General features: G+C 50.1%; 1 protein-coding gene and 1 long non-coding RNA gene across 14 annotated transcripts in view; one reads left to right on the forward strand and one right to left on the reverse strand.

The window, feature by feature from the left end:
* nrxn1a (neurexin 1a) overlaps positions 1 to 26,493 on the reverse strand; it is a 2,435,560-nt gene that overhangs the window by 1,464,789 nt on the left and 944,278 nt on the right. The window lies entirely within an intron of this gene.
* LOC147121192 (uncharacterized) lies at positions 14,089 to 15,492 on the forward strand. The gene is made up of 2 exons (XR_015077504.1): positions 14,089 to 14,260; positions 14,917 to 15,492. It is a non-coding gene; the product is annotated as an uncharacterized LOC147121192 (long non-coding RNA).

Here is a 26,493-nt window from a genome sequence, read left to right on the forward strand (position 1 = left end):
CATTAGCGCCAATGGGAGGTGCAAATGACCCAAATTTTTCCCCCCAAGTTTTTCTAATTTTTCTTTGTAATTCAGTCAACTAACACTAAATCTAGATCAATGTTCTTCTCTGCACTGTTTTTAGTGCAGAGCTGGCTTCTCAGCTTTATTCTGCTGCTGTGTTGGGTCCTGGACAGATATTTGGCTTCTCCTGTGCCATTTCTCCACTGGTTTCTGACCTGCACATTAGTCGCCACTTTCTACTAAGATTGTATGCTCTGTTAGACTGCCTCTATTTCAGTATCTGATTTGCTTCTATGGGCTCAGTTTTTTGCTCCTCTGCTAGGATTTTTTCACTCTACGCTGAGTAGGTGAGTGGCCAAAATGGAACGTCCAGTAACTGTTATTCATGCCCCAACTAGCAAAAATGGGACATCATGGCAGGTCCGGCACTGCAGTCAACAAGAGCCTAACGAAGCTCCACCTAGAGGAGGACGTCCCACCATAAGAGTCAAGTGCCAAGCGTGTTAGAAACTAGGGGTGCCTAAAAATGTATATGGCTACACGAATAATACTGTGTTTAAATGATAAGTTTTGTTTTCCTGGAAAGCTTACATTCGAATTTGAGACAGTCTTTTTAATCAGTTAGATTAGGTGAAGCATAAACATGCCACACAGGAGCCCATAGGATGGCTCTGCCAGGCTAGTTATCTGTTGTTTGTAAGTTAGGGTTTTGACTTTGTTAATGTATATTTAATTTGGCCAGTGAAGGCCCAACCTATGTTTCTTCCATTATTAATAATAACCATATTATAATCTCTGCCGATAGAATTTGGAATTTGTTTAGCAGAACTGCTTGCAAAGATAATTAAAAGTTAATTAGGAAGAGATATAGAATGAAAGGAATTTGAGGAGGCTAAGGTATCCATCTTCGAATGAGCCATTTGCTAGATGAAGGTGAGATAGCAACTGGCTAACGTGCGACAGCTCTGGCTGAGGCCATGATTAAGAGGGACAGGGTCGGGCCTTGTACTTGCTGGGTCAAGGAGGATAGAGACAAGAGAGATAAGACACGAATTCTAAAGGAAGAACCTTCAGAAAGATTAAACAATAAGACTAATTGAATGAGCTAATGAGAGCCCCTTTTGGGGAGGGCTTTCATCCAAGAACCAAGACAAAGAACTTGCGGCTGTCATTGGTTGATGAGATTTTAGAGGAACCTCTATAGGTTAAATGGTCTTGTCAATAACTTGGCCTCAGGCCCACCCCTAAAAATAGAATAAAAGTGACACCCTAAGGGCTTACCCACACAGACAGTGGAGGGAAGAGCCAAAGAGAAGTTGGGCTGGTCGAATGCTCTTTTGAGAGTGATCCCATGCTCACCATTGGAGGTTCTACAGAGAGAGAGGGAGAGAGAGAGAGAGGGCCAGAAGCCAGAGAACTGTTCACGCATGACAGCCGTCTGTCTGATCGGGTCTGGTACCAGCTGCTTGTCATGGTCGTATGTTTTTGCTGTATTACTAGTGTGTTATATTCCGTCCTAAACTCCGATTAAATACAATGGCCCAGAAATTCGGGTCAGGGGCTTCCCGCGGGTGCAAGCCCCTGACCTGCACTTACCTAGCGCGCCAGCCATTGTGCTGTGGGCCCACATGGAATTCCGATCCAGGGCCTGGTCCAGCTGCCGGCGCGCAGTGCTTGCGTATCCCAGGGGCGCAGTTAGTTCGATGCGTCCCCTGGGATCACGTGGGCCATGGGGAGCCAATCGGAGCAGAGAATGCTCCATTCATAAGATTGACAGGAAGAGCTGTCAAAACAAAAGAACTGCATGAAGGTCATCTGGGGGGAGTTAAGATGAAAAGTCTTGCTTGGGCTTATGTATGGTGGCCGGGTATTGACCAACAGATGGAGGAGTTGACGAAAAGCTGCGCTGGGTGCCAAAAAGTGCAAAATGCACCTCCGATCGCACCACTACACCCATGGGAATGGCCTTCAGCCTCATGGCAACGCGTACATATTGACTTTGCTGGTCCATTCATGGACTCCATGTTCCTAATTGCGGTGGACGCACATTCCAAATGGCCAGAAGTGATCAAGATGAATACCACTACTTCAGAAAAGACAATTGCGGTGTTAAGAACAATATTCGCAAGGAACAGATTGCCAGAACAGATCTGTTCGGACAACGGACCACAGTTCGTGTCGGAAGAATTCCAAAAATTCTTAAAGAAGAATGGGGTGAAACATTATACCTCTGCCCCATATCATCCGGCGACAAACGGGTTGGCCGAGAGATTTGTCCAAACATTCAAAAAGGCAATAAAGGCCATGAACGATGATCAGATTCCGCTACAGCGCAAGGTGGACAATTTCCTAATGGCATATCGAAACGCCGCTCATGCAGTGACTAACCAAAGTCCTGCCATGATGTTTTATAACAGGAGGTTGCGGTCCAGGTTGGACTTGTTAAAACCAAATGTGCGGAGGGAAGTGGAAAACAAACAGTTCCGGCATATTAATAACAAGACCACTCGAAGTTTCGACGTAGGACAACCAGTGTTGGCAAGGGGCTATGGAAACGAAAAATGGCAGTCCGGAACAATTCAGGCCAGACAAGGACCTCTAATGTACACAGTAGATATTGGTAACAATGTGATAAGGCGTCATGCGGATCAACTGGTAGAATCGAGAGCAAGGGTCGAACCCATGGTTGCGACAGAGACAACTGTGGAAGACGTTAATGAACCTGAAGCATCTACCTCGGCAGGGAATGTACCTGAGGATGATAACACCCAATGCATGGGAGACCAACTAGAGGAGTCACCTCAGCAACAGGAATCAGAGACCACTGAAAGGCGTTATCCAAACCGAATCAGAAGGCCTCCTGAGAGACTGAACCTTTGAACTGTTTATACCTGAAGTTATATATGTTATTATGTTATGTTAAATGGGGATATGACTGTTAAGCTAAAAAGGGAGGATTGTGGTGTATGTAACCTGTTCCACCGTAAGAGAACTTAAGCCTGTTCCACCTTAAGAGATGTACTACTTTCTCTGGCTGCTGTATACGTAATACCGGTGGTGAACACCGGTATATAAGCACTGTGTAGTAATATTGTATTTTAGTATAGTCCTGACCTCCAACCAGTAAAGACCTGTTGAACTTAAATCTTGTAGTCTGTGTTAGTAATTACAACTAGAACACACAGGCCTAGAAATTGGGTTCTGGTCTTGCCAGGGCTGTAGCGCCAGAAAGTTTGCGCCAGCGGTAATGCGGCAGCGCCCGACGAAAATTCGGGTGCGCCGGGCCCAGACGGCGGTGGGCGCTAAAACCCTCCTTTAGCGCCTCAAAACGGGCGTCAACTTGGGTTTCCCGGCGCTAATCCCCCGCTGCGGCACCCGATGCGGTGCGGCAGGCGGGGGAACTGCAGGCCTCCTCCTCCTGTTAAGGAGGAGCTGCCTGCAGCCGACAACTGTCCGGCGGATTGACCCGACATCTGAGCCCGGCACCTCGGGGAAGTGCCGGGCTCGCATGAGACGCTGATCAGGGCCACGGGGGGGGAATGCAGGAGTCCGGGAAGGGAGGTGCGGGCAGGCGGCCGCCGGGAACGCGGCCGGCCGCCGCTCTACCTTTATGCGCCGGCGCACACTGGGGGAAGACTCTGTTGCCAGAGTCTTAGTTGCGCCTGCCACGGGCGAGGCGGGCGCAACTGAATTTCGGCTTGGGGCTGGGTTACCACGGCAACCGGGACGCTGCGCACACCGATGACGTCATCGGTGCCGGCGCAGCGCTACCGGTCTACCGCCGCGGAAGGGCCCCAGGCAATTTAGGAACCGGCGCCAATTGCAGCGCTAGGCCCTCTAGCGCCGCAAAATCGGTGCTAAGGGCACTGAATTTCTAGGCCACAGACTTAACAGTGTTGCTAATGATTTCTGCTGTTTTGTGCCTTTATGGCTCCTGTTTTGAAAATTGGAAGTAAAAGAGAAGCTGAAATGTATTTCTGAATTGAACTGTATTAGGATCTTGGTGCAAGATTTAAAGGCACAAAAACTTTGAAAAAAAGTAACAGAGTTTGATTCTTTTTCATTCAGAAAAGTTTTAAAACGTTTACTTCAAAGCTGTGAGACGCTGCATGATGATTGATGATGTTTGGTCTGTTATCTATTAAATGCAATGCAGCTACCCCATCCTGCTGACAGCTGCTTATAATTCACAACGCTACAACTTTTGCATTGCTGAATGTAAACACATTTTGGGCATTATTAAATTTTAAGGCCTAGAAATTCAACATCACTAAAAACCTGCCCGTGCCACCGTGGGCCGGTATTAACGGCTGCCAAAATTGATGGTGTTAGCAGGACTGGTACATTGACACTGGTGTCTAATTAACATTAGCCCAGCGCTAAATTTACCGTGCAAGGGCGTTTTGGTGGCGTTAGTCCTGACAGGAGGCCTCAATGTAGTGCGGGCATAGCGTCATTACAGCACGATCTTCAGGCTTGGGCTGATAAGTGGCAGGTAACATTCGCGCCACACAAGCGTCAGGCAATTACTATCTCCAACAAGCGAGAGTCTAACCACCGCCCCTTGACATTCAACAGCATTACCATCGCCAAATCCCCCACCATCAACATCCTGGGGGGTCACTATTGACCAGACACTTAACTGGACCAGCCACATAAATACTGTGGCAACAACAGCAGATCAGAGGCTAGGTATTCTGCAGCGAGTGTCTCACCTCCTGACTCCCCAAAGCCTTTCCACCATCTACAAGGCACAAGTAAGGAGTGTGATGGAATACTCTCCACTTACCTGGATGAGTGCAGCTCCAACAACACTCAAGAAGCTCGACACCATCCAGGACAAAGCAGCCTGCTTGATTGGCACCCCATCCTCCACCTTAAACATTCATTCCCTCCACCACCGGCGCACCGTGGCTGCAGTGTGTACCATCTACAAGATGCACTGCAGCAACTCGCCAAGGCTTCTTCGGCAGCACCTCCCAAACCCGTGACCTCTTTCACCTAGAAGGACAAGGGCAGCAGACGCATGGGAACACCACCACCACCACCAAGTCACACACCATCCTAACTTAGAACTATATCGCCAATCCTTGATCATCGCTGGGTCAAAATCCTGGAACTCTCTAACTAACAGCACTGTGGGAGTACCTTTACCACACGGACTGCAGCGGGTCAAGAAGGCGGCTCACTGCCACCTTCGCAAGGGCAATTAGGGATGGGCAATAAATGCTGGTCTTGCCAGCGATGCCCACATCCCTTTAAACTAATTTTAAAAAACAGTCTTCTCTTAAAGCAATTTGGTCCCTTAAAGGGGAACCGCCTTCTGAAATGAAAAAAATAAAAATCATGTAAAAATAGGGGTCTAGAAATTCAGTATCACCACGTTTGGGGCGTTATAGTCGAGCGGGCGCGAAATTTAGCGCCCGGCGCAAATTATCGCCACCTTCAGCGAAATTGACCTGCTTCGCCCCAAGAGGTGCTTGGAGCGCTAAAGCAGGCACTGCACAACTGTTCTAAGGCGCTAAGCCGGAGAAGCGAGGCTCTACCACCGAGGGCGGGTGCAGCGCAGGTGTGGCCAGTTAGCGATTGCAGGCAGACACGCTGGTGCTGGTCAGCTCTTAAAGGGGGAGGGTCGATTTGGATTGCAGCCACACCCTGCACATTGGAGCCCTGATTCTCGGCCTGGGCAGACCTGCTGCCACATTCTAATGCCTAGGACCATGGAGAGGGCCGGGAAGCGAGCGCAGCGGTTCAGTGAGGGGGCCCTGCAGGTTCTGGTTGGCGCAGTGGAGCGCAGGCGACCTATCCTGTTTCTGGACAGTGGCAGGAGGCCACTGCCCACTGACTACTGCAAAGCTTGGAGGGAGGTGGCTCACAGAGTGACCTCCAGCGGCATGGTACTTAGGACCCCTGTGCAGTGCAGGAAGAAGTTCAACGACCTCACTCGGGTTGTCAGGGTGAGTACCCTTTCCAGTATCCTCTTCATCCCTGCATGTGCACCTCACTTTATGGCCAAAGGGTCCTGAAAGCCCCAATGGCCAGCCCTCATCCAACACCTATGGGGCTTTCATGAAACTCACATGCACATTCACCACTTTACACATTGTAAGGGCTATTCGACCATGGGAGGCAGTGCAGCCAAGATCAGGGCTTCACACTGTACTCAGAGCCCATCCTTTCTCTTGCAGGGCAAGCTGGCCCACATTAGGAGGCAGCAGCAATGGACCAGGGGAGGCCGGCCTCACCTTAAAGACCTCAGCGATCTGGAGCAGTGAGTCCAACGCATTATGACAGGCCGGCTGGTTGGCCCCGTTGCCACTGGAGATGCTGACCCCGTTCTGAACAGCAATGGTAAGGGCATCACCTTTTCACCTCTCTCCTTCCACTTGTGCCTCACACCAGCATCCTTTGCCACTATGGAACCAATACAGTGCATTGCAGCACTCATGCCTCCCTCACTGCTGCCCTGTCCTCATGCTAAAGCAACTCTTGTACCTCCCTGCTTTCCGATGGTGAATCGCCAGGTGAGGAGGTGGGCCCTCAAGCTGCCACTGTGAGTGATTCTGAAGGCGAGGAGGAAGAGGAAGCCGGACCATCAGTGCCACCCTCAGCCGAGGCAGCCCATGGCCATAATAGGGACACGTCTTCCCTGGAGGGGAGCAGGGGGAAGGGTCTGAGGAGGGTGAAGCTCCGGGGCCCAGCAGGCTGCAGCAACGCGGGGGGTTTAGGGAAGCTCGGCGGCCTTCTCCCCGGAGGGAGAGTCTGGCCTCCAGTCCTGCTATAGTGAGCACAGAAGAGGTGCAGTTCCTCGCTGAAATGGGCACCCAGGAGGAGCAGAGGCACACTGAGCTCATGGCTGCAGTGGCAAGGTTGCCGACTCCATTGAGTCACTGGCAAGCAGTGTCCAGGACTTTGGGGCAGCACTGGCAAGGAGCCTGCAGGACTTTGGTGCAGCACAGGCGGCTTCCACGCAAGTGCTTAGTGGTGCCATGCAGTCAGTGGCTGGTCTGATACAGACACAGATTGATGCCACACGAGCACTGACTGCTGCCACCCTCGCTGCATCGGGCATGAATCGCCGGGGCCCTCGCCGCGCCGCAGAAGGCCAGCAGTCTGTGCTTCAGCAGATTGCTCTGCATGCTGCAGTGCTGTCCCGTGGGAGTGCCAGTGTGTCGTCCGACCAGGGAGTGCCTGTCCTCTGTCAGGATGGCAGCATTCCTGCTGCCAACACTGTCACTCCTCCACTGCAGCTGCCACCACCCGTAGGACAGACTGCTGCCACCCATGCAGAGTTGGAGCAGTCAGCAGCCGGGCCCTCCAGGCCCAGAGCTGGTCCAGGCCGTCCCCCAAGGGCATCTGCCGACTCAGTTTCTGACACTCAGCAGCCTTCCCCCAGCCTTGCTGCAGCCACTGGGGTCCCATTGCGGAGGAGCTGCAGGGTGGGAAGGGGCCAATCTCGCAAGCGAAGCAGATCACCCTTGAAGGGCAAAAAGTAGGAGGTGTGGCAAAATGCTGTAAATTTTTTTAGTGAAGGCCGAGGATTGTGGTCATTTTTTGTTAACTCTTTTGTTCATTGTCTCCAGGTTGTTAGGGCCAGTTATGACTGCTTTTTTGGGGGTTTCTCTGTATTACTTTGTCATGCGGGAAGGGCACACAGTTTGTTAAATAAATAATTGTCTTTATTCAGATTGTGCATGAATGCTCTTTGAACTATTTGTTGCCTTGACCGGCTCAGGGTTTGCAGAACCGTTCCATTCATGTTCTTTCAATGGCACAGGCCTTCCCTCAGAGGGGGCCTAGAACGGACTTCACTTGGCCAGTGCTGGGACTAGAGTCCTGGCGAATCGAATAACTAGGGCTGTAGAGAGGGCATTAAACTAATTAGTGGGGGGGAGGTTTTAAGAGAGCGAAAAATAAAAATAACAGCGGAGAAGGCAATAGAGCAAGGTAGCAGTGGGGGAATTAAAAACCAGAGCATGTCAGGAAGGGACAGAATGTATAATGATAAAGGTAAAGTAGTAAAAGTGGTAAAAGCAGGAATAAATTGTCAGAAAACATATTTGAAAGTTCTTTATCTGAATGCACGCAGCATTCGTAACAAAATTGACGAGTTGAGGGTACAAATAACTACACATGGGTATGATCTGGTGACCATTACGGAAACATGGCTGCAAGATAATCATGACTGGGAACTAAACATACAAGTGTATTTGACAATTAGGAAGGACAGACAGGAAGGAAAGGGAGGTGGGGTTGCTGTGTTAATCAAGGATGGAATCACTGCAATAGTCAGAAATGATACTGGGTCAAAGGATCAGGATAGTGAAAAAGTTTGGGTGGAGATAAGGAATAAGGGGAAAAAGTCACTAGTGGGCGTAGTCTATAGGCCTCCTAACAGTTGCAACTCTGTTGGTCGGAGTGTAAATCAGGAAATAGTTGGGGCTTGTAATAAGGGAACAGCTATAATCATGGGGGATTTTAACTTTCATATTGACTGGACTAATCAAATTGGGCATGGCAGCCTTGAGGAAGAGTTCATAAAGTGTATTAGGGATGGGTTCCTTGAGCAGTATGTAACTGAACCAACCAGGGGGCAGGAAATCTTAGATCTGGTCCTGTGTAATGAGACAGGATTAATTAAAAATGTCCTAGTAAAGGATCCCCTTGGAATGAGTGACCATAATATGGTTGAATTCCAAATTCAGTTTGAGGATGAGAGAGTTGGATCTCAAACCAGCGTACTGAGCTTAAATAATGGAGACTATGAAGGTATGACAGTAGAATTGACTAAAGTGGACTGGGAAAACAGATTAAAGTGTAAGATGGTACAAGAGCAGTGGTCTACATTCAAGGAGATATTTCACATCTTTCAAGATAAATATATTCCACTGAGGAAAAAGGGGAATAAAAGAAAAGACAGCCATCCGTGGCTTAGTAAAGTAATAAAGGATAGTATCCGAATGAAAACAAGGGCATATAAAGTAGCCAAATCTAGTGGGACGATAGAAGATTGGGCAGCATTTAAAAGCCAGCAAACAATAACTAAAAGATTAATTAAGAAAGGGAAGGTAGATTATGAAAGTAAACTAGCAAAAAATATAAAAACAGATAGCAAGAGCTTCGACAGCTATATAAAAAGAACATTGGTCCCTTAGAGGATGGGACCGGGAAACTAGTGGTGGGGAACATGGAGATGGCAAAGATGCTGAACAAATATTTTGTATCAGTCTTTACAGTAGAGGACACTAAAAATATTCCAACACTGGACAAACAGGGGGCAATGGGGGGGGGGGAGGAGCTAAACACGATTAAAATCACTAAGGAGATGGTACTCAGTAAAATAATGGGACTTAAGGCGGATAAATCCCTCGGACCTGATGGCCTACATCCTAGGGTCTTGAGAGAAGTGGCGGTAGGGATTGTGGATGCATTGGTGATTATTTTCCAGAACTCCCTGGACTCAGGAAATGTCCTGGCAGATTGGAAAACTGCTAATGTAACACCCTTATTTAAGAAGGGAAGTAGACAAAAAGCTGGAAACTATAGACCAGTGAGCCTAACATTTGTGGTTGGCAAAATGTTGGAGTCCATTATTAAGGAAACAGTAAGAGAGCATTTGGATAAACATCATTTAATAGGACAGAGTCAGCATGGTTTTATGCAGGGGAAGTCATGTTTGACAAATTTGCTCGAATTCTTTGAGGATGTAACATACAGGGTGGATAAAGGGGAGCCAGTGGATGTAGTGTATTTGGACTTCCAAAAGGCATTTGACAAGGTTCCACACAAAAGATTACTGATCAAGATAAGAAATCACGGGATTGGGGGTAATATACTGGCATGGGTGGAAGATTGGCTATCTAACAGAAAACAAAGAGTTGGGATAAATGGTTAATTCTCGGGCTGGCAATCAGTAACTAGTGGTGTTCCGCAGGGGTCAGTGCTGGGTCCCCAGCTCTTTACAATCTATATTAACGATTTGGAGGAAGGGACCGAGTGCAACATATCCAAGTTTGCCAATGATACAAAGATGGGAGGGAAAGCAGTGAGTGAGGAGGACATAAAAAACCTGCAAAAGGACATAGACAGGCTAAGTGAGTGGGCAGAGATTTGGCAGATGCAATATAATGTTGGAAAGTGTGAGGTTATGCACTTTGGCAGAAAAAATCAAAGAGCAAGTTATTATCTAAATGGAGAGAAACTGCAAAGTGCTACAGTACAAAGGGATCTGGGGGCCCTGGTGCATGAAACACAAAAAGTTAGTATGCAGGTGCAGCAGGTGATCAGGAAGGCCAATGGAATCTTGGCTTTTATTGCAAGGGGGATGGAGTATAAAAACAGGGAAGTCTTGCTGCAGTTATACAGGGTATTGGTGAGGCCACACCTGGAATACTCCGTGCAGTTTTGGTTTCCATATTTAAGAAAAGATATACTTGCTCTCGAAGCGGTTCAGAGAAGGTTCACTCGGTTGATTCCAGAGATGAGGGGGTTGACGTATGAGGAAAGGTTGAGTAGGTTGGGACTCTACTCATTGGAGCTCAGAAGAATGAGAGACTAGAACTAGGAGGCATAATCTAAGAATAAGGGGCTGCCCTTTCAAAACTGAGATGAGGAGAAACTTCTTCACTCAGAGGGTAGTAAATCTATGGAATTTGCTACCCCAGAGAGCTGCGGAAGCTGCAACATTAAATAAATTTAAAATGGAGATAGACAGTTTCCTAGCAGATAAGGGAATTAGGGGTTACGGGGAGAGGGCAGGGAAGTGGACGTGAGTCTAGATTCAGATCAGCCATGATCCTATTGAATGGTGGAGCAGGCCCGAGGGGCCGTATGGCCTACTCCTGCTCCTACTTCTTATGTTCTTAAGCCGCTGACGGACGGCCCTTGCACTTTGTGCCTCCCTCCCGTCTTGGTGCTCCTCCTCCTCCTCCTGCTCCTCTGCTGGTGCTCCAATGTCTGCTGGCAGTGGCTGAGTCCTGAGGATAGCCAGGTTATGCAGCATGCAGCACACGACAACGAAATGGGAGACTCGCTCAGGCGAGTACTGAAGGGCTCCCCGGAATGGTCCAGACAGCGGAACCATTGCTTTAGCACGCCGATTGTGTGCTCAATGATGTTCCTGGTCGCTTGATGGCTGTCATTGTATCGTTCTTCAGCAGGGGTGCTGGGCGCATGGAGCGGGGTCATCAGCCAGGTGCACAGAGGATAGCCCTTGTACCCGAGAAGCCAGCCTCCTGGGTGAGCCGGAGCTTCGAAAAGGTCTGCCACAGAAGTCTGGCGCAGGATGTAGGCATCATGGCTGCTGCCTGGAAAGCGGGCATTGACAGCTAGTATCAGCTGTCTGTGGTCACACACCAACTGCACGTTCAACGAATGGAACCCCTTCCGGTTGCGGTAATCCTCAGCATTCTCTTGAGGCGCCCGCAAAGCCACATGCGTGCAGTCAATGGCGCCCTGGACCATGGGGAAGCCCGCTATTCTTGCAAATCCCATTGCACGCTCTTGCTGCTTGTCCAGGGTCATGGGGAAGGAAAAGTACTGACGTATCCTTTTGAAGAGGGCATTCGTGACTTGGCGGATGCAGCAATGCACCGCAAACTGGGAGACATTGGCAATGTCCCCAGTAGTGGATTGGAAGGAGCTGGTGGCATAGAAGTTGAGAGCCACTGTCACCTTCACTGCCACCAACAGAGACGTCCTGCTCCTCAGCTGAGGCTGCAGATCTGGCTGAAGCAGGTGGCAGAGCTCAGTGACCACCTCCCTGCTGAATCGAAGCCTCTGAATACACTGCTCCTCAGACATGTTGAGGTAGGAGAACTGTTGGCGGAATACCCTGGGAGGGTAAGGTCTCCTGTGCCGATGCCTGTTGGCCCTCCTCCGTCTGGCCATGATTGGCACTCTCTCTCTGCGTCTCTGAGCCCTCTCAATGCAATGGAGAAACCCAACGTTTCCACTCATTGCAGCCCCCATAATATGTGGCCACTCAGGGCTATGGCACTGAAAAATCAATCCAACTGCAAAGTTCTGGGCTGAAGCCAGAAGTACCTCTGCGAGCGCTGACTCAATGCAGAAAGTTCTCTCCCTTTGTCTCTCTGCAAATCTCCCTCTCTCACAGAAGGAGTGGTCCAAAATGGCTACCACTAAGAAGCCAGGAAGAGCCCCCTTTAAATAGCGCCCCCCCAGCCCCACAGCAACTGGGAACCGTTCCAGTCAACCAGTCGCTGGGAGCGCCAGGCGGAAAGAAGGGGGGTGCCACTGAAGTTCCGGTTTGGGGCGCCCCAAGGGCGTTGCACCATGAAATGACGTCAGGATCTGTGTGCGCAGCTGAGCGGGCGTTGCGGTTTTGCGCCGCCGCTAAATGTCCGCTCAATTTTGCGAGAGGCGCAGGTCTCGCCGCGCCCGGGCGCTAGCCGCTTCGCACCCCACTTATCGCCCTCTTAAGGCGCCAACGGCTGGCACTAACAACTGAATTTCTCCCCCAGGCAATTTTAGCCCTTACAGCTCAACTGCCTTTTGAACAACAAAATTAACTTAACAAAATTCCCAAATGTGAGTCTTCAGCTCTTAAAGCTGAATTGTCTTCCGTACCTAAAAAAAATGATGAAAGTGCTCCAGCACTAACACAAATGGCTCAGCAAGCCAGGGAAGGGGCATTCAGGGTCTCGCACGTAGCACTCCAGCTTAGTGCAGCGGGTTAACACTGCAAGACAAGTGCTCCACCCACAAGGGCCATGAGGCCCTCCAGAAAGGAAGATGTGGGACCAAATTACCGAGGCCATCACTGCCAAGGTCAGTGAACGCACCTTCAAAAGCCGTCTTCTACCAACTGCCCCACCAGCCTCACACACTTCTCAATGTATGACTCCCCCCACCCAATCACTCACCTACCAAACACGAGGCACACCTCCCATTCCAAGTGTCACCTCACCCCCTTAGAGTGATACCAGGTGCTGTCCATTCTTAGCAGGAGCATGACTGAGCCCTTGGCCAGCGGCGGGGGAGAAACGATACAAGATGCTGGTATCCTCCTAAGTTATCCTCCTTCTCGCATGCACCTCTAGCTTTCCTGCCCTCCCCTCACCACAACTCCACTCTTATGCCTTCCTCATTTCAGACACCCAAGAAATCCAGCTTGACCGAAGAAGAAGCAGAAGCAGAAGCAGAAGCAGAAACACAGTCACTTGATTTCACACTCTCAGCCACCAGCTCATCAAGGTTGGCCAGCAAGGCCATTTTCAGTGTCCCCCACTGAAAGTCAGCAGCTTTCCACCAGCCATGCTGCAGCCACTGGGGCAGCACTGCGTGACATCAGTAGGATAGGCAAAGGCACACACAAGACAGTCACTAAGGGAATGCATAAGGGTAATGAGTTGATTTCTTGATGTCATATTGGATGGACAGATGTATAAAGTTGGATTAGAAAGTTTGCTTTGTGGTGGCTTTTATTTCAGCATCATGGCCAAGAGGACGCTGTGATGGTCAGTAACAGATGGAAGGTGAGGTTTGGGACAAATGTTGAAAGGGGAATTTGAGTTGTGGTCACTGGTACTGCAGGCGGATGATTCCATCCCCAATACCCCAGCCAGAAAGGGGCTATCTGGATTGCATCCTTCCTTCTGCTTCCTCCTCTTCTGCGTCTTCCTCTTCCTTCTACCAGCAGCTACTGTAAATCTGAAATAAAAGCATAAAATGCTGGAAATGCTCAGCAAGTCAGGCAGCATCTCGACCTGAAATGTGAACTCTGTTTCTCTCTCCACAATGTTGCACGATCTGCTGAGTATTTCCTGCATTTTCTGTCTTTTCAGAGGCTTTCCTTTACCATCCAAGGCCTTGCAAGTATCCAGCAGCACTCCCTGCACTCTTAAAAAACTTTTAACATGTATTGCACCAAACCACTATTTCAATAAATTAAAAAAAATCCAGTCCAAAAGCTTAAATGCAAACTTACCTGAAAGATGTGTGTGTCCCTTTAAGAAGTGCTGACAGCATCTCTATCAGTCTGCTGCACGTTCGCTTTTCAGAGCGAGCTTAGGACCCAGCACTAAACTCAGCACTAAAGTCAAAGTTCGCAGAGCATGACGTTAAGTCAGCGGTGCACACCGACTGACGACATGCTTTAGATATTTGCATCTCCAGGGCCAGCAGCACGAAGGCCCTCACTAAAATGACGGCTGCAGAGTCTCCCGCCAGAGGCGGGCGTCAGAGTGGCAGCCAACCTTTTTTTGCCAGGATCACAGCACTAACTCTTAGCAATAAGGTAGGGAATTTCTGTGCCCATATTTCTTACTTTGAGACGGTCTTTCCTCATGGTGACAGAAGGAAATCATGAATTGATGAATTAACCCCTTGGGCTTTGAAGAGGTGCAACAATGGATTTTCTGTTTTTCTTTTCTTTTAAAATAGACGATCATAGTTTTCGGGACCACATGAGTATTGATGGTGCAGGATTACCAAGAATAGTTCTTTGACATAAAAATGACTTCACAGAGTTACGATGCAACCTTTGCAGGAAAGGTGTTGGTGCAGGAAGAGATCCAGTAGTGTTAAGAATTCAAGGCCTTATCTGCAGATATCAGCAGATATCAAATGTCACAGCGTGGTGACGATTTGGACGAAGACATTCAGAGTCATTCGTCATCTTCCAAGACAGCGGCGGGGGGGTGGGGGGAGGAGGAGATATGGGAGTTAGCTCCAAAAGTAATTGCTGTCTCTACTGTAAAACCACCAAGCTTGGGTATCATTTGTTTCTAGAATTGGAATTGATAAGCTAAATTGAAACGAGTTGGCTGCCGTTTTTCCCTATATTACAAGTGACTACACTACAAAGATACTTAATTGGCTGTAAATTGCTTTGGGATGTCCACAGGTCATGAAAGGTGGGATATCAATGCAAGTTCTTTCTTTTTTCTACAGCTGTTCCTCAGACTAGCTTCCTTATCTGCACGATTCCATGGATTTAACTTTCACCCTGCTCTGGCTCCTCACTCTTCTGCTGGTATACAGGATCCATTGGTGCGCACTGCGAACACCTGAGGACACAATGGAACTGCCTGGACCGCTGGATTAACCTGTGATGGCAGTGGTCAACTCTCCATTCCCCCTCAGCCCTCTATTTCCACTAGACAACCCCCACTGAAACTCTGTCCCTCAAACAACTCCTGGATTCACTCTGTCTCCACAACTGCCTTCACGTCTGGGCATTGGTTCGTCGACTCTCTAAATTGACTCCAAGTCAATATCATCCCATTGCTGGACCTCAGATTTTAACTTTGGACTTTCTCATATAATTTCCTCACTGTCCTCTGTTTACAACCAGGGCATGTCTCTCCTAATCTTTGACATGCCCAGGTAGTCTGAATTCCCTATGTGTCCATTCAAATGTACATTTTGCTGTCCCTCCTGACCGCATTATCTCTCTTGGTCCATCTCGAGCCTTTTTCTTCTGTCTCCTCCCCTTCTTGTCACCCAGTAAAGCCACCTTTCATTTTCCCCTCTTGTGTACTTGGCTCCTCAATTCATGGCCAAACAATAACTACTCCTCTGTCCTCCTACTCTCCTACTGCCAAGCTTGAATCTTACTTGGATTCTTTCTGTTCTTTTTTTGGGTAAACACACAGCTAACATCTATGCCGCTTTTGGCATTCTTGGAAGGGCCCATCAAGGCACCCATCCTTTCCTCCTTATGAGCAGCAACCTCAAATGCCCCATTCTCTTCTCTCGCTGACTTGCCCACCCAGCGCACTTGCTGGGGGTTAATCACGGCAACTTACTTCACATCCCACCACTCAATGCATAACCACCTCTGCCAGTAGATCAGTAATCACTGACCCTCTCCACAACTAGGCCCTTGCCATCCATGGCCTTATTATGGGCGATTGCATTGACATCATGATTTGACTTAAATTGGCTCATAGGTGGCGACATTACTGAAGCCTCCCCGCCTGCCTTTACTTTCCACCACCTGCCCCGCCCAAACCATCACAGTGGCCCTACATATCAGGCCACAATTTTGGTCTCCACCCCTAATCCTCTGGCAGCTTTTCCTCCTTCAAGCACTTCATCTTGCTCCACCCTTTTCACTCTCCATCTCAACTCACCTTGCCCTCTCTCCTCTGATTTCACTGCCGTCCTGTCCTTCCAAAAACCCTCTCTCCATATAAACTCTTCTACCCATATTCACGGCCACCCCCTTGACCTTGCAATCTCACATGTCCTTCCTACTTCCAATGTCTCAATCACAGACAAGGCCATGTCCGACCACTTCCTTGTCTTTCTCATCACTCGCAATCTCCACCCCTTTCCAACCTCAGTTCCATCTGCATCAGCCCTGGACAAAACCCTCCCCCAAGTCATTTACAACTGAATTTTCAATCTCCCAGCTGCCTAATCTATGGCCTTCCATTTGTCATAATACTTCTCTCACTCTCTCACGTCCACCTTTGATTCCCTTGTCCCCAATAAAAGCTTTAGGGGGAAAAATTGGGCCGCGCCCCCTTGTACTTTTAGCACCCCGAAAAAACTACCGCCCTTGCAGCCGAGATTCACCGGAGCGCCCCAAGAGGGAGGCGGGATGCTACTGGAAAGGCCCCGCCTCCGTCTTGGGGCACCATGAGTGAATATCGCGGCACTATGTGCCGCAGCACCACGGTACTGCAGGCCTTCCTCCCCTTATTAAAGGGGAGAGGCCTAGCGTAGCGCGACCCAGGGCCCACCTGGGCCACTAGGGATCGGAGTGCCGGCAAAAGAGCAAGAGAAGTACCGGGCTCACGGAGCGCAGTCGACACTCCGCGGGGCGCTACTCAGGAGGCTGGGGATAGCAACGGGGGCTGGCAGGCAGCCAGCAACAAAAATGGCTGCCCGGCACCTCCCCTTTAACTTGCGCCGCCCCGACCGCAGGTAGGTCTCTCTGACCCTGTCGGACATAGCATCCGGCGGTAAGTCAGGGGGTACTACCAAAGATCGCGGCCAGGGCGCGAGCAGGGCACGGCGCACGGCGATGACATCATTGCTGGTGGCACAGCGCCACGGGGCACTAATGGTTACCGCCGCCGCTAACCTCCCGCTGAATTTCACAGGAGGCGTAGGCGGTGCCGCACCCAGGCGCTAGTTGCTTTGCGTCCCGTTACCGCCCTCTTAGGGCGCTAACAGTGGGTGCAAAGCAACTGAATTTTTAGGCCTTAATCTCTCCCATCCTGGTCATTCCCCCTGGTATGGCCCCCATCTTCACTCCCTCAAGTTCAAGAAGTGCAGACTGTGATGAAATATATTCCATTCATCACTGCCTGTGACTGTGGTCGGTTTCAGTGTCATTTCCCTTCCCCCAGTCCTCATTGTATTATGTATTGGAATGTGCTGGAATGTGCTGTGTGTAGGGCTCCGCCCATACCTGGCCCCTTTTGTAAGCTGGCTCAGTCTGGCCTCAGCCTCCAGAAGGAAGACATCTCTCTCTTTTACGTGTTACTTTCTAAGTTAATAAAAGCCTTGTTTTGTTTCGCTAACATCGAGTCTCGGAACTTATTGAGGCACATCACAGACTTGAGCATATCTTGTGCACAATTTGTTCAGTCATCACTTACGAGATCTGGCTGGACCACAGCAAGCACTATTGGGCCTTACTCTCCTCTGCCAAAATCATTCATTTCTCCAGGATCATCCTGGAGTGGAAAAATAGCCCCTAGCTTCTTTTTTCCACTGCAAACCATCTCCTTAAACCCCTCTCTCCTGCCCCTCCACCCTCACCTCCAACAAGTGCGAGGAGCTCATGGACTTCTTTGTCACTAAAATTGAGACCATCCACTCAGCCGCCTCTGTTGTTCCCCCCTTCCCCCTGACCATCAAGCCAAACCTCCCTCTAGGCTGCCTAGGCTACCCTCACCCCATCCCTGCACCCGAGTCTTTCTCTCGTTTCTCTCCTGGTTCACTCTCTGAGCTCACCTTGTCCATGAGACCCAACTCCTGTTCCCTTGATCCTATTCCCACAAAACTGCTGACTATCCTACTTCCCTTCCTGGCCCCTATGTTAAATGAAATTGTAAACAGTTCTCTCTCCTCAGGCACTGTCTTCCTCCACTTCAAAAGTGCCATTATCAGCCTCCTCCTCAAAAAACCCACACTCAAACCCTCTGTACTTGCAAACTACCATCTCCTTTCCGAATCTTCCTTTCCTCTCCAAAATCCTTGAACATGTTGTTGCCTCCAAAATGTATGCACATCTTTCCTGCAATTCCATGTTTGAATCTCTTTAATCAGGTTTCTGTCTTGCTACAGCACTGAAACTGTCCTAATTGACTTTATCTGTGACTGGTACATTTTCTTTCCTCATTCTGCTTGATCTCTCTGCAGCCTTTAAAGTGGTTGACCACACCATGCTTCTCCAACACCTCTCCTCCATTGTCCAGCTCAGTGGGACTGCCCTTACACATAATACAAGGTCAGCTCATTACTAAATTTTGGTGGCAGCCCTAATAATAGCGCATGACACAATGAGAGCATACCATGGTCGTGGAGCACTAAAAGTCGAACAACCAAAAATAACTGGTGCAGAATAGCTCCTTTCAGTGATTAAGCACTGGAGGTTCTGCTTCAAGCACTCCTGTAGTGAAAGGTGGCACTACTGGGAGGTGAGGGCCTCTCGGTAATAAAAAAGTAGTGTTCAATTCATGGAGCTGATGGAACGCATCAATGCAGTCTCAACTGTGGCCAGAACCTGGAGGTAAGGTTACCAAGTTAAGTAAGCATGTGACAATAGGTTGCATTGCCATTCTTCTTTATTATTCCTTACTGCAAACTTGGTACAGCACCATACAGTGGGAATATTTGGCACTTTGTTAATTGTTTATCTTCGTCAATGTACAGACATGATTTTGTTCTTCGGCATCATTGTCTCACATTACCGTATTGCAGCAATGCTTGTGTTGGACATTAAATGGGCCAAGTACTAAGCCAGCACAATGTTCATTACAGCTATATATTCCATTATTATTGTAGTAAAATCCTGAAGCTTTAGACCTGACAAAACTGACCACACCATGCATGGCGTATGCTGTAATCAGGCACAATCAAATATGGGAAAGGAGCCTAAAAATGCTGTTAGTCACTAGATTTGCATAAGAAATGGGCACAACATTCTCTAGGGCACCCTAACCAATTTAGCATGCAGCACTGTCCCAGCACATAATGGCTGTATGCACACCACATGCCATATTAGATCCTTCTGCACCCATTTTTTCCTGAATTAATCACTTTAATATATCAGATCTAATTATTCTTACAGCACAGAATGTATAGTCTATAAAATGTATTTTAGTCATAATTTAGCTCTGACAGCTGCATTTTTGCTCATGTTTTGTACAAACACATAAAACAAAATACATCTTTACAGTCTCCTTCGGCACATTGCTTCCTTATTGAAAGTATTTATAGAGCAGTAACTTGATAATCCAAATATAAATACTGCTTGTGCATTCTGTAACAAATACAGATGTATTAAAATAAGGCAAAAGCTGTGTGCTGATTAAGTCTTGAACCCAGCATTGAAACATTGGTAAACTGGGGTAAACTGTGGTCAGAACAACGTGGAATAAAATGGCGTAATTCAATGACCCTAAAATGGCTGTGGCAGGGCAGAGTCCCCACTCATCCTTGCCCCAGGCCGGAGACCTTATCCCAAATCCTGGAGACGGGGCCATTTGTGTAACCAGAGTGGGCCACCGACACCTGCAAGATTGTATCAGTGGCATCTGCCCCAGCGCGACCAATCTGTTCTTTTAAGGTGCAGCAGTGCCTTCCCACTCTCTTTGAAAGCCCCTGAACTCCAAATGGGCCAAAGAAAAAAATGTTTTTGGCTCCCACTGGAGCTACTTTGCTGCCAGAGTGCGTAATGAATCCCCTCTGGGATCAATTAAATTATACTAGTGAAGGTCTTTAGAAGGCCTCAAAGGGATTCACACCAGGTTTCAAATTTAATTTTGCAGTGTGTATCATGAGCGGTTTATTATGGTCTTTGTGTGCTGTGTATCCATTTTGATAATAATATAGCTTTAGTCATTATCAAGGCTCTTCAACATGCGTCCTGCCATTATGGATGCAATTTCCGCAATCTCCAGGCCTGATTTTTGGTAAGAAAACAATGGGATTTTGTTTCTCAATTTTACATGATCAAATCCAGAGGTCATCAATTATCACACAACCATCTGAAATCTTGATAAGTATTATGTGATGAACAGTTGCTAACAGTAAGTGCAGTCAGAGTTCTTTTTCATAATATATGTTAAAAGCGAAACTGTGAGTCTCGTTATATTTTGGCCCTTTTTAAAGTTTTGAAGTTAACAGCTCTGGTAGATAAAAATCCTCAAACATATTATTGTGGTGTCAACCTGAGCAAAATTATATCAGTTTAGAACTGTTGGGGGGCAACAAATTGGTATATTAGTTGTTCTGCAATGTTCAAGGTATGGCTTTGGCTTCTTTGTGGCATGAAGAACAATGCTCGGCTCTTTCACACAACACACAACCCTCAAAAGCAAAATAAAGCAAGAGGTTGAAAACACAGGCCTAGAAATTCAGTATCGCCACGTTTGGGGCGTTATAGTCAAGCGGGCGCGAAATTTAGCGCCTGGCGCAAATTATCGCCAGCTTCAGCGAAATTGACCTGCTTTGCCCCAAGAGGTGCTTGGAGCGCTAAAGCAGGCGCTGCACGACTGTCCTAAGGCGCTAAGCCGGAGAAGCGAGGCGCTACCACTGAGGGCGGGCGCAGCGCAGGTGCGGCCAGTTAGCGATTGCAGGCAGACATGCTGGCACCGGTCAGCTCTTAAAGGGGGAGGGTCGATTTGGATTGCAGCCATGCCCTGCACATTGGAGCCCTGATTCTTGGCCTGGACAGACCTGCTGCCACATTCTAACGCCTAGGACCATGGAGAGGGTCGGGGAGCGAGTGCAGCGGTTCAGTGAGGGGGCCCTGCAGGTTCTGGTTGGCGCAGTGGAGCGCAGGCATTCTATCCTGTTTCCGGACAGTGGCAGGAGGCCGCTGCCCACCGACTGCCGCAAAGCTTGGAGGGAGGTGGCTCACAGAGTGACCTCCAGCAGCATGGTACCTAGGACCCCTGTGCAATGCAGGAAGAAGTTCAACGACCTCACTCAGGTTGTCAGGGTGAGTACCCTTTTCAGTATCCTCTTCATCCCTGCATGTGCACCTCACTTTATGGCCAAAGGGTCCTGAAAGCCCCAATGTCCAGCCCTCATTCAACACCTATGGGGCTTTCATGAAACTCACATGCACATTCACCACTTTACACACTGTGAGGGCTATTCGACCATGGGAGGCAGTGCAGCCAAGATCAGGGCTTCACACTGTGCTCAGAGCCCGTCCTTTCTCTTGCAGGGCAAGCTGGCCCACAATAGGAGGCAGCAGCAATGGACCGGGGGAGGCCGGCCTCACCTTAAAGACCTCAGCGATCTGGAGCAGCGAGTCCAGCGCATTATGGCAGGCCGGCTGATTGGCCCCGTCGCCACTGGAGATGCCGACCCCGTTCTGGACAGCAATAGTAAGGTCAACAACTTTTCACCTGCCTCCTTCCACTTGTGCCTCACACCAGCATCGTTTGCCACTATCGAACCAATACAGTGCATTGCAGCACTCATGCCTCCCTTGCTGCCGCCCTGTCCACACACTAAAGCAACTCTTGTACCTCCCTGCTTTCAGATGGTGAATCGCCAGGTGAGGAGGCGGGCCCTCAAGCAGCCACTGTGAGTGATTCTGAAGGCGAGGAGGAAGAGGAAGCCGGACCATCAGTGCCAGCCTCAGCCGAGGCAGCCCATGGCCATAATGGGGACACGTCTTCCCTGGAGGGGAGCAGTGGGGAAGGGTCTGAGGAGGGTGAAGCTCCAGGGCCCAGCGGGCTGCAGCAAGGCGGGGGGGGGGGATGGTATGGAAGCTCGGCGGCCTTCTCCCCAGAGGGAGAGTCTGGCCTCCAGGCCTGCTACAGTGAGCGCAGAAGAGGTGTGGCTCCTCGCTGAAATGGGTGCCCAGGCGGAGCAGAGGCACACTGAGCTCATGGCTGCAGTGGCAAGGAAGCCCGACTCCATTGAGTCACTGGCAAGCAGTGTCCAGGACTTCGGTGCAGCACTGGCAAGGAGCCCGCAGGACTTCGGTGCAGTACAGGCGGCTTCCACGCAAGTGCTTAGTGGTGCCATGCAGTCAGTGGCTGGTCTGATACAGACACAGATTGAGGCCACACGAGCACTGACTGCTGCCACCCTCGCTGCATCGGGCACGAATCGCCGGGGCCCTCGCCGCGCCGCAGAAGGCCAGCAGTCTGTGCTTCAGCAGATTGCTCCGCATGCTGCAGTGCTGCCCCGTGGGAGTGCCAGTGTGTCGTCCGACCAGGGAGTGCCTGTTCTCTGTCAGGATGGCAGCATTCCTGCTGCCAACACTGTCACTCCTCCACTGCAGCTGCCACCAACCGTAGGACAGACTGCTGCTGCCCATGCAGAGTTGGAGCAGTTAGCAGCCGGGCCCTCCAGGCCCAGAGCTGGTCCAGGCCACTCCCCAAGGGCATTTGCCGACTCAGTTTCTGACACTCAGCAGCCTTCCCCCAGCCTTGCTGCAGCCACTGGGGTCCCATTGCGGAGGAGCTGCAGGTTGGGAAGGGGCCAATCTCGCAAGCGAAGCAGATCACCCTCGAAGGCCAAAAAGTAGGAGGTGTGGCAAAATGCTATAAATTTTTTTAGTGAAGGCCGAGGATCGTGGTCATTTTTTGTTAACTCTTTTGTTCATTGTCTCCAGGTTGCGAGAGCCAGTTATGTGTCTGACTGCTTTTTGGGGGGTTTCTCTGTATTACTTTGTCATGTGGGAAGAGCACACAGATTGCTAAATAAATAATTGTCTTTATTCAGATTGTGCATGATTGCTCTTTGAACTATTTGTTGCCTTGACCGGCTCAGGGTTTGCGGAGCCATTCCATTCATGTTCTTTCAATGGCACAAGCCATTCCCTCAGAGGGAGCCTAGAACCGACTTGCAAAAAGCCGTTGATGGACGGCCCTTGCACTTTGTGCCTCCCTCCTGTCTTGGTGCTCCTCCTCCTCCTCCTCCTCCTCTGCTGGTGCTCCAATGTCTGCTGGCAGTGGCTGAGTCCTGAGGATAGCCAGGTTATGCAGCATGCCGCACACTACAACGAAATGGGAGACTCGCTCAGGCGAGTACTGAAGGGCTCCCCCAGAATGGTCCAGACAGTGGAACCATTACTTTAGCACGCCAATTGTGTGCTCAATGATGTTCCTGGTCGCTTGACGGCTGTCATTGTATCGTTCTTCAGCAGGGTTGCTGGGCGCACGGAGCGGGGTCATCAGCCAGGTGCACAGAGGGATAGCCCTTGTCCCTGAGAAGCCAGCCTCCTGGGTGAGCCGGGGTTTCGAAAAGGTCTGCCACAGAAGTCTGGCGCAGGATGAAGGCATCGTGGCTGCTGCCTGGAAAGCAGGCATTGACAGCTAGTATCAGCTGTCTGTGGTCACACACCAACTGCACGTTCAACGAATGGAACCCCTTCCGGTTGCGTTAATCCTCGGCATTCTCTTGAGGCGCCTGCAAAGCCATATGCGTGCAGTCAATGGCGCCCTGGACCATGGGGAAGCCCGCTATTCTTGCAAATCCCATTGCACACTCTTGCTGCTTGTCCAGGGTCATGGGGAAGGAAATGTACTGACGTCTCCTTTTGAAGAGGGCATTCGTGACTTGGCAGATGCAGCAATGCACCGCAAACTGGGAGACATTGGCAATGTCCCCCGTAGCGGATTGGAAGAAGCCAGTGGCATAGAAGTTGAGAGCCACTGTCACTTTTGTAGTGTATGTACCTTTAAGAGAGAACTACTTTTACAGCTCCTGTATACTGTAGTACCGGCAGTGACCACACCTGTATATAAGCCTTGAGCATGCCTCTGTACCCCAGTCTTGAGACCACCCTACTCCAGTAAATACCTGTTGATTGTTAAGTTACAGCATCCGTGTGGTTATTGAAAAACATCATACTCTCAGAATCACGGATCTAACAACTTTCACTGCCACCGACAGAGACGTCCTGCTCCTCAGCTGAGGATGCAGATCTGTCTGAAGCAGGTGGCAGAGCTCAGTGACCACCTCCCTGCTGAATCGAAGCCTCCGAATACACTGCTCCTCAGACATGTTGAGGTAGGAGAAGTGCTGGCCGTATACCCTGGGAGGGTAAGGTCTCCTGTGCCGACGCCTGTTGGCCCTCCTCCGTCTGGCCATGATTGGCACTCTCTCTCGGCGTCTCTGAGCCCTCTCAATGCAATGGAGAAACCCAACGTTTCCACCCATTGCAGCCCCCATTATATGTGGCCACTCAAGGCTATGGCTCTGAAAAATCAATCCAACTGCAAAGTTCTGGGCTGAAGCCAAAAGTACCTCTGCGAGCGCTGACTCAATGCAGAAATCTCTCTCCCTTTGTCTCTCTGCAAATCTCCCTCTCTCTCACAGAAGGGGTGGTCCAAAATGGCTACCACTAAGAAGCCAGGAAGAACCCCCTTTAAATAGCGCCCCCGCCCCCCCAGCGACTGGGAACCATTCCAGTCAACCAGTCGCTGGGCGAGACAGGCGGAAAGGAGGGGAGCGCCACTGAAGTTCCGGTTCAGGGCGCCCCAAGGGTGTTGCACCATGAAATGACGTCAGGATCTGTGCGCACAGCTGAGCGGGTGTTGCGGTTTTGCGCCGCCGCTAAATGTCCGCTCAATTTCGCGAGAGGCGCAGGTCTCGCCGCGCCCGGGCGCTAGCCGCTTCGTGCCCCACTTATCGCCCTCTTAAGGTGCTAACAGCTGGCGCTAACAACTGAATTTCTCCCCCACAGTGCGCTGCCCTGTGCTAAGGAAAGCGATTTACTCAAAATCAGGCACAAATAACACAGCGGTTCCTGCAGACAACCACTTGTGCCAAACAACACTAATCCTACGTTCCTGCCAGATTCCTCCCTCTCCCCTTATATCTTTGAAATCCAGGAAGTGGCCATTTAATGTGGCAACAGTTACATTACAAAATATCACAAATTCACATTTGTTATGTTTAAATTCGCAAAAAAAGCAAATTGGTGATGAGTTCCCCACCCCTGATGTTCACAGTCACGTAAGGTGACTTATCGTGGGAACTTTGGCACAACACAGGAGATCACATGGTTTCAGCTTACATCGTGTGATGCACAACGTAGCACAATTGTGTGGGACAGGGTGGGTGGACCAGAGGATCTTTTCATGTCCGTCATTCTTCATATGTTCGTAACTCATTTTCTTTCATAATTGTCTTTCTTACATATATCCCTGTTATATCTGCTTGCAGGAGATGAATGCATATAACTGGAGGCACACTTGTAAATTGGAGGGGAGTTGCAAAGCTATTACCTTTGACTCGCTGCGAGGCAGATGCCATTGAGGTATCAGAGCAGTCGGCGAGAGCGAATTTGAAGGCTTTCCCCAAGATCATAGCTGGTATCTCTTCCTTTCCATTGCCTCATTCCTTATGTATTCATTGATCCATTCATCCATTCATTCACTCAGACAAACATTCTGTCATCTGCACCCACAATCACAGCCAACTCCCCCACCCACTAATCTGCACCCCGCAATCCCAGCCAACTCCCCCACCCCCTAATCTGCACCCCGCAATCCCAGCCAACTCCCCCACCCCCTAATCTGCACCCCGCAATCCCAGCCAACTCCCCCACCCCCTAATCTGCACCCCGCAATCCCAGCCAACTCCCCCACCCCCTAATCTGCACCCACAATCCCAGCCAACTCCCCCACCCCCTAATCTGCACCCACAATCCCAGCCAACTCCCCCACCCCCTAATCAGCACCCGCAATCCCAGCCAACTCCCCCACCCCCTAATCTGCACCCCGCAATCCCAGCCAACTCCCCCACCCCCTAATCTGCACCCCGCAATCCCAGCCAACTCCCCCACCCCCTAATCTGCACCCCGCAATCCCAGCCAACTCCCCCACCCCCTAATCTGCACCCCGCAATCCCAGCCAACTCCCCCACCCCCTAATCTGCACCCCGCAATCCCAGCCAACTCCCCCACCCCCTAATCTGCACCCACAATCCCAGCCAACTCCCCCACCCCCTAATCTGCACCCCGCAATCCCAGCCAACTCCCCCACCCCCTAATCTGCACCCACAATCCCAGCCAACTCCCCCACCCTCTAATCTGCACCCCGCAATCCCAGCCAACTCCCCCACCCCCTAATCTGCACCCCGCAATCCCAGCCAACTCCCCCACCCCCTAATCTGCACCCCGCAATCCCAGCCAACTCCCCCACCCCCTAATCTGCACCCACAATCCCAGCCAACTCCCCCACCCCCTAATCTGCACCCACAATCCCAGCCAACTCCCCCACCCCCTAATCTGCACCCTGCAATCCCAGTCAACTCCCCACCCACTAATCTGCACCCCACAATCCGAGCCAACTCCCCCACCCCCTAATCTGC

This window comes from Somniosus microcephalus, chromosome 3 (genome assembly GCF_052327205.1).
Source record: "Somniosus microcephalus isolate GS21.2 chromosome 3, FLI_Smic_1.0, whole genome shotgun sequence".
Taxonomy (NCBI): domain Eukaryota; kingdom Metazoa; phylum Chordata; class Chondrichthyes; order Squaliformes; family Somniosidae; genus Somniosus; species Somniosus microcephalus.